At 41.0% G+C, this 13,365-nt stretch overlaps 1 long non-coding RNA gene across 2 annotated transcripts in view; it reads right to left on the reverse strand.

Annotated features, from left to right (window-relative positions):
* LOC113924117 overlaps nt 1-12,884 on the reverse strand; it is a 28,442-nt gene extending 15,558 nt beyond the window's left edge. The window contains exons 1-2 of one of the 2 annotated variants that reach the window (XR_003520541.1): nt 12,804-12,884; nt 542-708 (exon numbers count right to left, since the gene is read on the reverse strand). This is a non-coding gene — a long non-coding RNA (uncharacterized LOC113924117). Of the gene's footprint in view, nt 1-541; nt 709-3,214; nt 3,262-12,803 lie in introns of those variants that run through there. The other variant, XR_003520540.1, reaches the window with a different exon arrangement.
* Between the last annotated feature and the right edge of the window lie 481 nt (nt 12,885-13,365).

Genomic DNA, 13,365 nt, shown 5'->3' on the forward strand with positions numbered 1-13,365 from the left:
TTTTTTCTCTAGCCTACTAATACCTTTTTAACCCTTAATCGTATCAACGATATGGAAATTGATAAGCTGCAGGAAATGCATTCGCAAAGCCAGAAGGGATGGGGGGAGATGCGAAGAGAAGAGATCCTATGATCTGAACAGTTTTATATAGGTAGTTAAGACACCCTTAAATCTGGGCAACTTGACAGCTTAGGTTGATCTCTTTACCTTGCCAACTCAAATGTTCTGCAATTCTTCTTAAATTGTTGACAGGTTGTTAAAGCAGGGCAACGTGCCCTCATCTAACCTGCCTCAGCGTGAGTCTTTGCTCATGGCTCTGGATCCCTGACTTTGCTAGGGGAAGGTGTGGCTTTGGGAGAGTGTACCAAGTTCATAGTCTTGAAGTCATAGTATAAAAGACATCAAAGGCATTGTGCTCCTATGCATGTGGACAACAAGCAAGGCCTGGCACTGGTAGGTAGGAGGTATGCCCAGGCTGCAAAAGAAAGATTTGAGAGAGAGAGAGGCAGGTCAGAGGTTATCTTTGGGCACATTTACTTACGTTTGTACAGTGAAGGCCAACCTAGGCCGAGCCATCCAACTCCTGCAGGCTTCGCTGTGGTCCAGTCATCATTTAATTTGAGGACATCGTGTAGTTTTGGCTTGATGAGCTTTGTTGATGAAATGGTGTTGGGTTTGCTGCAATAAGGCTGGAATTGATGTAATAACCTTTTGAACATAAACATGATAGCAAAGAAGAGAAAAAAAACAAGATCATTTCATTTCACTCAACAAAACAAAATAAGAACCACATTTCAAATCCCTTTTCTGTTGGAACCAAAAACATGTAGATAAAAGCCTGTTCTAAATCTTTACCCTTTATAAAGGGTAAAGTCACAGAAGTCAATTTCATAAGAGTCAGAGCACAAAAGACATATATAATCCAAATATTCTCCAGCCCCAAATGAAGTTTCATTAATATCAGTACTCATTGGTGGTAGCTACATAATTTGCGGGGCCTGGTGCAAAGTGAAAATGTGGGGTTGCTCATTCAAAAAATTAGGGAAAAAGTGGCATTAAAGGAACCCAAATATAAAGCTTTTTCATTTCTTCTGCAGTCTTTTTTTTTTGACCTCTAATGGTTTAAATGCCCCTAAGTAAAGAAAACTTAAAACTTGCTTGAATTTTACCACTCATTTCTACATTGTACAATGTGATTTTTTAAAAGCAAATATAGTACTTCACTTGTTTGTAAAATCAGTGACATTACACAATTCTTCCTTTCCAGATTGCACACGCATATGAATTCTTCCTTTCCAGAATAGTGGAAACACTGGACAAAATTCAACTGTTTATATTTCACTTCTTGATATGCACACATTGTGCCAATGCTCTACCTTTGGCTTACTGATGGGTAAGGAGGGACCAAAAAACAACAAACTGTGGGTGACCTTATTTTTCCTTTTCCTTCCATTTCATTATTTTCAGTGTAAGTGGTTGGCTAGTATAAGGAACTAATGCAAGAAAAAATAAGGAATTTGTACATTGTGCTGGGTTCTTGGGGACTCAAAGTTGTCCCACTTATTAACACTCTAGTTACAATTATTAAAAAAAAATTAAAGACAAGAGTTACAGTTAAAGAAATATGGTGATAGGACAGGTATCACCAGTCAGGATAATATGTTAAGAAAGTAGCAGGGAGAACTGAAGAATTTCAGAGGAGAGAAAAAACAAGAGATTGGGAAAGGTCAACTTCATCAGTCACATCATCCTCATCAAATTTTAAATAAAAAGAAGGAGTCTCTTATGTGGGAGAATTTGAATCATGACTGGCATTTGGAGAAGTACAAATGGAAAGAAAAACCAAGATTTGGGCCAATGTCATAAAAAATTAGGGCAGAAAGGTAGTCCTGGATCGGAGTGTGAGACCCTAGCTAAAGCATTCCAATTATTGCTGTAGCCATTGTTATTATTAATAAGAAAATAATAAGAGCTACCATTTGGTAATTCCCTACTCCGTGCTAGGAACTGTGAATTAATCACAGTTATGAATTAATTAACTCCTTTCATCTTCATGACAAGACATGAGTTAGGTGCTATTAATCAGATTCATTTTTACAGAAGAAGAAATTATGTTAAATAACTTGCCCATGACCTCACAGCTGGCAAATGGAAATGCCAGAGTGTTTAAGGGTAAATAATTGGAGCATCTGGAGCAGGGGCATGACAGAATGAGAGAGAGCTGGATCTGCCAATGATGAATAGGACCTGTGGATGGTGCTGTCTGGTGGCGGTTGTTAAATCAAAGGCAATATAGAAATATATACACATGAGGGGCACCTGGGTGGCTCAGTCGGTTAAGCATCTGACTCTTGATTTGGGATCAGGTCATGATCTCAGGGTCCTGGGATTGAGCCCGGCATTGGGCTTCATGCTAGGTGTGGAGTCTGCTTAAGATACTCTCTCTCCCTCCCGCCCCACTCGTGTGCATGTGCACACACAGGCTCCCTCTCACTTTCTCTCTCTCGCTCTCTCAAAAAAAAAAAGAAAGAAAGAAAGAAAGAAATATATACATGTGAAATTTTAAAAGCATGGACTAGGGAGCAATGGAAGTGGAAAAGGAAAAGGAAGACATAAGAAACGATGCAGTAGAAAAATCGACAAATTTGCAGGCTGGGCATGTCATTGGCTAAAAGACAGCTAAGAATCAAAGATGATCAGTTTATACCAGTGATATATTAATCCAACCCTGTCACACTTTGTGCGGATCAACCAACAATTTAGTGAGGTAAAGGATTTATCTGGAAGCATCAGCTTTTCCTGTTTATCTTATATTTGTTCACGTATTCATGAGTGTTTATTAAGTGCTACACAAGATACTGAAACAACCAACATTTCAATGAACAGTATTTTATTGACCACTTAAACTCTTCTAGGTACCAGAGTTACAAAGGTGAATAAGGTAAAGTCCCTACTCTCAAAAAGCCTGCAGACTGTTGTAGAAGAAATAAAAGACATAAATAGGAAAGGAAAAAAATAAAAGAACATAGCCACCATTCCTCCCAAAACGATAATATCAAATGTCAAAGAATAACTAAGTAATATGAAATAAAAATTAAGATAATGTCAGAAAATGTAGGTGCTATGAAGCAAGGCCAGTTATAAAGCAGAGTGATGAGTTTGAGAGTGACTCGAGAGTGGCACATTTAGATAAGAATGGTCAGGGTCGGGGCACCTGGGTGGCTCAGTCCATAAAGCCTCCAACTCTTGGTTTCAGCTCAGGTCCTGGTCTCAGGGTCGTGAGATCGATCTCTCGCTCTCTCAAACAAAAAATCTTAAAAAAAAAAAAAAAAAAGAATGGTCAGGGTTGTCAGAGGACTTCAGCTGAACTGCAATTTGAATGAAGTAAAGGCAGCCATGTGGTGAATGACTTTGGTGCCAAAGGCCCCCAAATGAAACGAGCGTGGTATGTGGGAGAAACAGCAAGGCCAGTCTGGCTGGAGGGTGGTGAGGGAGCGGGAAAGCTGGAGGTGCTATCTTGGAGGCTTGGATAATGGCCAGGTCATGCAAAGCTAAAAGACCCAGTTTCTCTGCCCAAGCCACTCCCAGTCAAGTGCAGGAGACAGACTCATAAACAGATGTTAACTCTGCGCTACAACATGGTAAGTGCTCTGACAGCAAGCAGCCTGCACAGGTGATAAGCGAGTACAGAAGATTAACTACACCTCCTGGAACTTGAAGGGTTCTGTGATGTTTCCCCCGCCCAGACCACCACCACCCCCGCGACCTGCACAGTGCCTTCCTGCAACGTGGTTCCAAGGCCACCAACCCCCCCAACCCCCCTTAATCTGAGTGTCCCTCTGAACTGGCAAGCAAAGCACTGGGCTTGCTGCCTACAAATCGCTTTGAGCCCTTGGGAAGAGAGGCACTCAGTAAACAAGGCCTGGGATTATCTCATTGATTCAGGAGATCAAAGCACTTTACAAACATTAACTAATTGAGCATATCATCTTCCAGAATGTCAGTGTTGTAATGAGTCTCTGTTGAAGCTCTGTATTCTTCCTAAAATGCCTAACTACTCTTAGAAGGTATGACTTTCACATTGATTTCAATGGGCAGAAAGCCTTTATTTGTCCCTCCTTCTCTACTCCTAAAAAATGATCTCAGCTCCAGGAGTGGGGGAGTTTGGTGAGGATGGCACCTGACAGAAGCCTTGGATTCCTTACCTCACAGCCAATCTGAGAACTTTGTTAATGAAACTAAGACTCTAGTGTCCAACCCTGTGTGGTCCCATCCCCTTGGCATGCTCTGTGAACTCAGTGACCCCTGTCATCTTGGCCAACTGTCTCACAAATAGATTTTGTCACAAAAGAGACTGGGAAAGAAAGCACAGATCCATCCATGCTTCAGAATCATTGGTTGGTTTGTTGGTTGAAAATGCAGGTTCCTAGAATTCTCTCAAGAGCTCTTGACTCAGAATTTCAGGGATCTACATTTTAATAAACTTTGTAGCTGCTTCTTCTGCACGTGCAATTGAGAACTATCTCAGAAAAATCAACTCCAATCTCAGGTCAGTTCGGTTCCATTCAGTACCTATTTATTAAGCACCAAGGGCACTAAGCCAGAGGCTGCTGAGGAGACAGAAAAGGAAGACCCACTTCCAGCTCAGGAAATGCACATTCCAGAAGGAAGAAAAAAAGAGACTAAGAAGGCAGGTGATTTAAATACAATACAGAGCATAATAAAGATATGCAGAATATAATGGTGAGTCAGAGTAGGCAGAGATGGTACCCATTTGGGGTCCAAGGAATGAAGGGTGCAGCCTTTCCAGTTGGACTTTGAGGGATGACAAAGATTTCAACTGATCACATCCTACTGGCCAGGAGCACAGACTTTGAAATGAAACGTTTCTGGATCCTGGTCATGGCTCTGCTAGCTCATCGTGTGATCTTGGGCGAGTCACCTAACATTTCTGTGTTAGTTTATTCACCTACAAAATGCAGCAGCTGGCAAGATGACTTGAGGTTCTTTCTACTCAAAAACTTTGCTTCCCTGGGCTAGGGGATCTAGGTGTAGGCATTATGGCTTCTCAGACCAACTGGGTAAAGCCCGAGAGGTGTGGAACGGTGTTGGCAGTGAGAGCCGGATGCCAGGTGGAGAGGTGTGTTGAAGCCAGCAACCCCCTCGGCTGGGCTCCCAGACAGGTTTGGTGAGAAGGAGAAGGCTGCTTGTGTAGTATCTGTCACTGCAGGTTCAAAGTGCTTTCCTTCTTATTAAATACTCACCATAAGGACAGACTACCGACTTTTGTCGCTGTTGCTGCCTCGTGATCTGTTCTAGAAAAAAACAGACCTTCTCACAAGAAAGGCCCCTTAAGCCTCCATAACTAATGTGGAATGAAGAGGAAAACAAAAGATTGGGAGGAAATACCCTGAGTGGGACCTTTGTCCTGGGAATACATGGATCCCAAGGGGGACAGGGCTCAGGTATTCAGAGGCAGGTTTGCTGGGGATTTGCCCTGGCAGTTCCTTTCCCCCAAGTCCATTTACCCCCCAGGTCACGGTGATAAATATTTTTCTTCCTGCTTTCATTTTTAGGGACAGAGGCTTTGTAGAGCATGGTGGGGGAATTTGTCGAGTAAGAATCAGGCTGATGGATTCTTCTGGTGCTACTTGCGAGCCTTCTGGAGAATGACCGCTGCCTTCCTGGGTAAGCAGTATCTAAAGTGTTTCATCTGTTCCCATGTGACTGCTCCTTTGTAAGAGCAGAGAGTAGGAGTCAAGTCTTCTGGGTTTCTCAAGGTACAGAGTGTGATTCGAAAGACTTGGAAAAACTTTTCAAGTTTCTGTATTCATGATTTAAAATGCCTTGAGGCCAGTGGTGTGCAAGTAAAGGTTTAACTGTCTAGGGGAGCCTCGATTTGTAGCATTTGCTGGTTTGTCTGGTGTAAATAGGTTCCCATCATGGCCCATTTCAGTCACAGGAGGTCCCTGAACTCAGAGGTGGGGAGAGAGGCACACAACTGGCTCTGGCAAGCGAGTCCCACCCCGCTCTAGCACACCGCTGTTGAAAGATATTTCTACTGTCCTCTCCTGCACAAAACTGGGCTAGCCACTTAGCTGAAAGACTGAGTTTCTGAGAAAGAACAAACCCAAATTACTCCTAGGTACTCAGTGGCCTCTGAAGTACTAGGACCGGTGCTCGCTTCGGCAGCACATATACTGAAGTACTAGGACCGTACTTGCTGAGTCCAGTCGTTCTGAATCAGGAGCTGCTTGACCGAGGTCAAAGGTCACAGCTGCAACCTAGCCACCAGCCGCATGAGCTCGTCTTCAGAAACTTCATCTCTACTTGGTTCTGGTCACTGCTATCATGAGTAATCTCTGTTCTTATCCCACTCTAAAATTATTCAGAGGAACTGATTTGGGGCATAAGGTTGGGGAGAAGGGGAGCCAGCTGCATCTTTATTTGGCATTGTGAGGTTGAGAGTGTTACGGAAGACTTTGAGCTACCATCCACACAGATGGAGATTCTTCAGTGCCAACTCCAAAAGGGTTATGAGATAGAGAAGTCTCGCTCTGTACTTATTCAAATGTGGCATTAGGGATTTCAGCGTTTGGACAATGTTAGGTATTGACTCTCTCTGGATATATTTTCTTGTTTTCTTTTTAAATTTCAAAGCAAAGTAATAAATGATCACGGACATAAAAATAAAATAATACCCAGATACCTATAAAGTAAAAGCAATATTCTTTTCCTTCCCACTTCCAATTACACTCCTCAGAATTAACCATTACTAATAATTTGGCATGTTATCATTCCAGGTTAATTCCTATTCATATTTAAACACAGATTTAGGGTTTTGTTTCTGTTTTTAATGTGCTTGATAGTGTACACATGAGAATGTAATATGTACAGTTTAAAACTTGTTTTTTCAATTAACAAAACATGGAATGGGTGTCTTTTTGATTGGCTCATTCAGCTGTACATAGCTCATTTTAATGCTTGAAATTCCAAGAAATAACTTGGAAGTGGTGCTATTTAGATCGCTTCATTATTCCCCCTGTTACAAACATGCTGAAGTAGGCTACTTGGTCAGGTGGTGGTAACTGGTTACATTTGGTGGTTCCTTGGGAGACAGATTGCTTGAGTTCAAACCCTGGCCTGCTACCTGTTATCTGTGTGATGTTAAGCAAGGTATTTATTCTCCAAATTTCATAATCCGCAAATTGAGGTTGATAATAATAGCATCTAATGTTGTCGTAAAGATTAAGCAGATTAAAATGCATGCTGAAAACAATACCCTGCACACAAAAAGCCCTCACTAAATGTTAGCTTCTATAATATGTATCTGTACACACTCACAGTAGCTTCTCAGTTTTCTAAAAAACTAGGAGTCAGTCAAAATGCAAACATGGAAAGTTTCTAACTGGCTCCAGGACTCCCCTGCCTTGGACATTCCTAGAGCCATACCTAAAGTCTTCATACTTTAGGGGCGCCTGGGTGGCTCCAACTCTTGGTTTTGGCTCAGGTCATGATCTCATGAGTCGTGGGTTGGAGCCCCACGTCCTCAGGCTCTGTGCTCAGTGGGGAGTCTGCTTGAAGATTCTCCCCTTCTGCCCCTCCCCCCCACCCCCGCAGGTGCATGTGTGCTTTCTCTCTCTCTAAAATAAATAAATACATCTTAAAAAAATAAAGTGTTCACACTTTATATTTTGATAAACAATGTCAAATTGTTCTGAACTGTCAAGGTTGTACCATTTTGAATTCCGATAACAATGTAAATTTGTGCCTCTTGTTAACACCAGAGATTATCAATCCTTTAAGATGTTACCAGTTTGTCAGGAACAAGACAGGAATGTCCACTCTCACCATTATTGTTTAATATAGTACTGGAAGTCTTAGCCTCAGCAATCAGACAACAAAAAGAAATAAAAGGCATCCAAATTGGCAAGGAAGAAGTCAAACTTTCACTAGTTGCAGATGACATGATATTCTGTAGGAAACCTGAAAGACTCCACAAAAAAATTGATAGAACTAGTTCATGAATTCAGCAAAGTTGCAGGATATAAAATTAAATGTGCAGAAATCTGTTGCATTTCTATACACCAATAATGAAGCAGCAGAAAATCAAGGAATCAATTCCATTTGTAATTGCACCAAAACAATACAATACCTAGGAATAAACCTAATGAAAGAGGTAAAAGATCTGTACTCTGAAAACTATAGAACACTTATGAAAGAAATTGAAGAGGACACAAAGAAATGGAAAAGCATTCCACGCTCATGGATCGGAAGAACAAACATTGTTAAAATGTCTATACTACCCAAAGCAATCTACACATTTAATGCAATCCCTATCAAAATACCACCAACATTCTTCACAGAGCTAGAACAAAGAATCCTCAAATTTGTATGGAACCACAAAAGACCCCGAATAGCCAAAGGAATGTTTAAAAAGAAAAATAAAACTGGAGGCATCACAACTCTGGATTTCAAGCTCCATTACAAAGCTGTAGTCATCAAGACAGTATGGTACTGGCATAAAAATAGACACACAGATCAGGGGAACAGAATCGAGAATCCAGAACTGGACCCTCAACTATATGGTCAGCTAATCTTCGACAAAGCAGGAAAGGATATCCAATGGAAAAAAGAGTCTCATCAACAGATGGTGCTGGGAAAACGGGACAGAAACTTACAAAAGAGTGAAACTGGACCACTTTCTTACACCACACACAAAAATAAATTCGAAATGGATGGAAGACCTGAATGTGAGACAGGAAACCATCAAAATCCTAGAGAACAGAGGCAGCAATCTCTTTGACCTTGCCGTAGCAAATTCTTACTAGACACGTTGCCAGAGGCAAGAGAAACAAGGGAAAAAATGAACTATTGGGACTTCATCAAGATAAAACGCATCTGCACAGTGAAGGAAACACTCGATAAAACTAAAAGGCAGCCTATGGATTAGGAGAGGATATTTGCAAAAGATATATCAGCTAAATGGTTAGTATCAGAATCTATCAAGAGCTTATCAAACTCAACACCCAAAAAACAAATAATCCAGTTAAGAAATGGGCAGAAGACATGAACAGACATTTTTCCAAAGAAGACATCCAGATGGATAACAGACACATGAAAAAATGCTCAACATCACTCATCATAAGGGAAATACAAATCAAAACCATGATGAGATACCACCTCACACCTGTCAGAATGGCTAAAATTAACAACTCAGGAAACAACAGGAGAAAGGGGAGCCCTCTTGCACTGTTGATGGCAATGCAAACTGGTGCAGCCACTCTGGAGAACAGAATGGTGGTTCTGAGGAAGTTAAAAGTTAAACAGAGAACTACCCTACAACCCAGCAATTTCACTACTAGCTATTTACCCAAAGGATACAGATTCAAAGGGGTACATGTACTCCGGTGTTTATAGCAGTGTTAGCAACAATAGCCAAACTATGGAGAGAGCCCAGATGTACATCGACAGATGAATGGATAAAGAAGATGTGGTGTATATATACAATGGAATATTACTCAGCCAACAAAAAGAATGAAACCTTGCCATTTGCTAGAGTACATTATGCTAAGTGAAATAAGTCAGTCAGAGAAAGACAAATACCATATGATCTCACTCCTATGTGGAATTTAAGAAAGAAAACAGATGGACATATGGGAAGGGGTGCAAAAAAGGGAGAGAGGGAAATAAACCATAAGAGACTCTTAACTATAGAGAACAAACTGAGGGTTGATGGAGGGAGGTGGGGGGGTGGGCTAGATGGGTGATGGGTATTAAGGAGGACACTTGTTGCGATGAGCACTGGGTGTTGTATGTAAGTAATGAATCACTGAATTCTACTCCAGAAACCACTATTGCACTGTATGTTAACTAAGTCAAATTTAAATAAAATAAATAAACGGTAATAATTGTAAAAAAACATTTCTACCAGTTTGTCATAACATATATCATGAGGCTCGATTCACCCAAAGAAAAAATTCTTTAGGAACTGCAGGTCCTTAAAAGAATCGTGAAGAAAGGGCCAAGGGAAATGGAGATAAGAATCTCTTATGTCCTTTTTACTGGGGACATCAATCTTCAGTACTGAGAGGGCATATTTCAGCTACCGCACATTTAGCTTTTCTCCAGTCGATGTTTTCAGGTGAGACACCTTTCCCCCCATTCTTATCTAGAGTCCATGTGCTCTGTCTAGAGGCACAAACAAGTCACAGGCGGTTTGGGATGATTTTGCGAGGACGTGTGTATCATGTATCTGCGGGTAGAGGCCATAACACTCAGAGCTACCTCAGATAGAAGCAACATGGCATCACCTCTCTCCGCAAAGAACAGAACATTCTCCCAGGCACTCTTTGCTAAGGCAGGTTGGCCAGGTTAAAATTGTCACTCATTGTACCTCCCACATGAGTAACTTTCCACTTCTTTTCCCGTAAAGTGGCATTTGAAGAGTGGGGTGTAAAAAAAGAACCATATTTCCGAGCCTCAGCCTCAGCCAGTATAAACTATGTTCACGGACCTAATCCCATGAGGCAGTGCCGCATTCAAATGCTTTTGGAGGTCGGGCATCGCCCAAGAAAGGAGACCGTGCTCTCCTGAGATCAAGGTATTATTTGCAAGGGTAATGTGATCATTTGCCAAACAGTATAATCCCCTTTCTCATAGTAACGTGACAATCTCATTCTGGATAACATACAGCCTTAATAAATAAATCAGAAATCACCAAACTGTGATTCAGAACAACGTACCCAGAAATCAGCTGTTGCAGAAGTCATACACTAGAAAGGGAGAAGGTGAAACTTTTAGACATCCAGTCATATAAAGTGATGTGTTTTCCTGGATACAACACCTAATTACATATGCTGTTAGAGATTGGACTGGAGCTATCTGAGATGTGTGCACAGGCAAATAAGCCATAATCCCATCTGTGAAACAAGCATGTCCAACTGAAGTGGGGATCTTGTAATTATCCCAAATTAATGTAGACAATCCACAGGATATAGCAATAGACAAAAACAAATATATACTCTTTGTGGCTTAGATTATCTGTTAAATACTAGAAGAGCTAGTTGGATAACAAATCTACACTTTTACAACAATAGCATCTGTACGAAACTGGTGGCATGAGAGCATGTAATCAAAATAACTCTCCATTTTATACCTTCCAGAACACAAAAAGGAGAACATTGTGCCTTTGGTTCCCACATCTTCCCCACGTTAATAATAATTGGACTCAATGTCTATTAAAATTCATTGACTAGTTCATAGGCATATAAGGATTGTCCCTATTTTTTAACATGATTTGGTCAGTGGGAATTAAAAGTAAGAGAGAAGAGCAAATGAATCATTTAAAATAAAAGGAATGTTCTCGCTGATTTGGAAAAATTTATGTCCTTGGAGATCACAGAAAAGTATGTTTATTGATAGAATGGTTCAAAGTCAGATTTTATGTAAAAACACGGAGATTCCTAGTTTTAGGAAAGTTTGAGGAACTTCTTTTTACAGCACAAAGCATCCAATTATCCCCTCCGTTCTCATCAGGCTGTATCTGTTTTTCATCCAAAGTCCCCTTTGAAGTCAACTGTGGCTCAGCAGAAATAAAAGACAAAGTACAGGGGATAAGAATCTAGATTGAGATGAATAGCAGACTCTGCCCCAGCCTCAGGTGTCAGGCAACCAGAAAAAGCTAAGGACCTACCAAAACTCAACAACAAAAATGTAGGGAATGCCTGAAAAGAACCAGAGGCTGAGCAGGGATTTCCTCAATGGCATAAGGTGTCTTATACTGATAAACACATCTCGTTGCTATTTAAAAATGTTATCTTTTTTCTGGAGTCACTAAGCATTTAGAGAATGGAGACTAAATTCCTTTCTAGCTTGTATGTGCAAGATTCTAAGTCAGCGCCAACGGAAGAAGCTTATATTTCTGCCAAGCACGTGGAAAGCTCCAACCTCTCGTGTGTGGAATTACCTGGGCCTATGAACTCTCTGACTCTCTAAAAAGCAACTGAAAGAAACATTCAAATGAATCCAGCTAATTTCTTTACCTTGCGAGGGTATCTGAAAAGCAAATCAAAACAAAACATTCTCATTTCTCCGCCCATACCTGCCTGCAATTATAACCTGTTGTACCAGGGACTGCTCTGCTTATGTGTAACTATACCTCACATGTGGACACTGAGCTTCTACTCCACGGAGAACTAAAGCTTGGAAAATGCAATTATACTCATAGATTCAATTTCAGTGCTCTCCCAGGGGCTTCGAGCATAATGCTGAATGCTGGGGATGGAAAACTGCATGAGATCCTCTCTTGTTATAGGTCTACTAGGCGAAACAGAGATTCAGATACTTAAGAGTTCAGTGTAAGTTGCAGTAAGAAGAAGGCTAGTTAATGCCAATGATTATGAGCTATGAAGTCAAAAATAATGATTGGTGGCCACTGGAAAAATATTCCACCTTCCTTTTCTAAAGACAGAGCCCCCAGTTTTCATGGTTTTTAGTTTTAAATGCTCCCTGCATTTATGCAAGCTGATTAACCTTTGGGCCAATATGTTTACTCATTTGCAAATCAAATAATTTTAATAATAAACTCTGATTGTTAGAGATGCACACTATTTTAAGATTTAAGGACATAGGGTGGGGACATAGCAGCCCTCTCAGTGAAATCTTTGGTACAGCCCACTCTGTTTGACTGAGTTTACCATGTGGGTTAGCCACACAAACATTGGAAACAGGAAGGTATTTCCAATGCAGGGCCCAAAGAACACTGCTCTACTCCTATGAGAAAGTTAGTTGTGGGTACTTACTTTCTCTTAGATGGCCTGCTTTCCATTTAACCCCCTGGGAAGTACAATAGCTGCTTCTCCTTGCTGCTCCAGGCCTGTGGCTCTCCAGTGGCCGTGTGAGGAGGTGTGGCAAACAAGCCCGGTAAATATGTCCCTGCAGTTGTCCATTGATTCTCAACCTGGATAAAAGTTAAAGGACCCGCACATCTCTCTTGGTACCTTTGGAAACAAAGAAATAACGCATGAAATAAAGACCCTTATGGTGTTTCTGCTTGAAGCAATAAGCATACCTTTTATAAAACATTTTTATTTTTGCTATTAAAACCACAATATTACATTTGTGAATTTGTCTCATTTTGTTTCCGCATTTCAGGCTCTGTTTTAATGGAAAACGGTAGATGACACCCACAATTTGGCAAACATTCACTGAGGACCTACTATGTGCCAGGGATGTCTCAGCTGTAGGTGCCTTCTATAGTTAATCGGGAAAGGTCTTAAGTGGCTTGAGACTAAGGAGGACTCGGTCATCCAGTGTGGGATCAGTAGTTTGGGGCTTGGGAAGGGGTAATGCCAGTGTATTTGC

Source organism: Zalophus californianus, chromosome 2 (genome assembly GCF_009762305.2).
Source record: "Zalophus californianus isolate mZalCal1 chromosome 2, mZalCal1.pri.v2, whole genome shotgun sequence".
NCBI classification, from domain to species: domain Eukaryota; kingdom Metazoa; phylum Chordata; class Mammalia; order Carnivora; family Otariidae; genus Zalophus; species Zalophus californianus.